The sequence below is a fragment of the Oratosquilla oratoria genome, chromosome 36 (assembly GCF_046742065.1).
Source record: "Oratosquilla oratoria isolate Oo_2021 chromosome 36, ASM4674206v1, whole genome shotgun sequence".
NCBI classification, from domain to species: Eukaryota; Metazoa; Arthropoda; class Malacostraca; order Stomatopoda; family Squillidae; genus Oratosquilla; species Oratosquilla oratoria.
Genome location: NC_134812.1, coordinates 8,186,274 through 8,188,773, shown reverse-complemented (window position 1 = coordinate 8,188,773; position 2,500 = coordinate 8,186,274).

The window sequence follows — 2,500 nt, the reverse complement described above, 5'->3', positions numbered from 1 at the left end:
ATGAACACAATTTCTGTCGCGTTCGATTTTTCAAATTATTTAGACTAAAATTGGTATGCACATTTCAAAACTACAAAGTTTTCTTTTATCACGTCGTTTTTTTTTATACACCCTACTCTCGGAATAAACACAGTTGTATTGATTAATTGTCCGCGTAATTGCATAATTTTAGTGTTTTATTAGTTGTTAATCATAGAAGTTGAAAAGCATATGTTATTTCATAATCAATGTTCTTAACGCTTTGAACGCAACTCATAGAAGAGCCTCTATTAGCAAACGGCAACAGATTGTTTGCAGATGTTATTATAGTTTATTGATGACGTTGACACCATCTTCGAGGGAGGGAAGACGGACTATAGCAGCTTTTGTCCATTGAGAAGATATTTGGAAGGATTTTAATGTGACGTCATATGTAGTGGATTAGCGGTCAAGCGGAGAGGTGTAACACTTGATACCTATTCAGTTACATACAAGACAAGATGCTGTAACGACTGCCGTTTCTTTATTATATTATTTGATTATTTGTTTGTTATTATTTGTCTGTTTATTATTTGCTTGATTTCCATTTATAATTATTTATCTGTGTTTATCATCATTTACTATTTACCTGTTTATTATTTAACTATACCTATGTATTATTTATATTTACTATTATATATATTATTATAATTTATATATATATATGTGTATATATGTATATATATATATATATATATATATATATATATGTATGTATATGTATATATTTTGCATCCGACCTAGTTATGGACCAAAAGGTCTCCTGTCGGCATGCTCCGCCTTTGTAATCCTTTGTAATCCTTTGTAAGACAATGCGGTAAGAAATTATATGTGTTCCATACAAGTGAGTCGTATTCTGCAAGCAAAACATAAAATTCTTTATACATGGGGCTAGCAGATGTTATGTATGTTTTTTTCTGAGCTTGTGACTGATCTACTCATTGTTTATTTTTATTTCTTTTATTTCAGATCATGTCTGCCTCAGCTACTTCTAGTCACAAGTGCCTAAACATCCCTGATTCATTTCATTATACATGTGACAGCTTCACCGGTCCCAGTCAGAGTACAAACATCAGCACATTTGTCAAACAAGCGTATTTTTGCGTATTTTAAAGTAAAGCTTGGTGATCAAGATAGGTCTTGGGTCCGTCATAAGTGTGTCGAGAGATTACGAATGTGGACCAAGGGAACACGTGATAAATTGCCATTTGGTATACCTATGATTTAGCAAGAGTCAAAAAGTCATTGCACAGATTGTTACTTTTGTTTATTGAAAGCTTCAGGATATAACAAGAAAAACAAACACAAATTCGAGTATCCAAGCCTACCATCAGTAATACGTTAAGTGCCTCATTCAGCTGAAATCCCAGTACGTCGAGAGTTTACGAATGTGGACCAAGGGAACACTTGATAAATTGGTATTTGGTATACCTATGATTTAGCGAGAGTCAAGAAGTCACTGCACAGATTATTATTTTTGTTAAATGAAAGCTTCAGGATATAAAAAGAAAAACAAACACAAAATAGAGTATCCAAGTCTACCATCAGTAATACGACGTTCAGTGCCTCATTCAGCTGAAATCCCAGTATGTTGACGGTTTACTAGTGTGGACCAAGGGAACACGTGATAAATTGGTATTTGGTATACCTATGATTTAGCAAGAGTCAAAAAGTCATTGCACAGATTGTTACTTTTGTTTATTGAAAGCTTCAGGATATAACAAGAAAAACAAACACAAAATCGAGTATCCAAGCCTACCATCAGTAATACGTTCAGTGCCTCATTCAGCTGAAATCCCAGTACGTCGAGAGTTAACGAATGTGGACCAAAGGGGACACTTGATAAATTGGTATTTGGTATACCTATGATTTAGCGAGAGTCAAGAAGTTATTGCACAGATTGTTATTTTTGTTAAATGAAAGCTTCAGAATATAAAAAGAAAAACAAACACAAAATCGAGTATCCAAGTCTACCATCAACAATACGTCCAGTGTCTCATTCAGTTGAAATCCCAGTGCCAGTTTCTGCTCAATTACCCTCTCTTGATGGTGTGGATTCTGATAAAGAACTCAGTGATAGTCATGATGCTGATTTTGAAATTGAAGATGATTCAGCTCGTTAGGGATTTGACCAGAACAAGTTGAATGATCTGGCACGGGATTTGGGGTTCTCAAGAGAGGCTTCAAAACTCATAGCATCAAGACTGAATTAAAAAAAAAAAAAAAAAGCCTGAAGAAGGAGGAGATTTTTTTTTTTTTTTAGTATTTTCGAAGTGACACTAGCTTTATATATTGCCATAACACACACACTTTCCTGCTGGAACTGGGAATTCCGATATACAACTCAACAGAATAGCGACTGTTCATCGAAAGATTTAAGCATAGCTTAAAGTATGTCCTTCTCCACAATGACAATTTATATGGTGCAGTCCCTAATGAGCATTCAATTTGGCTTCGTGAAGAACGTAGAGACATAAAGAGA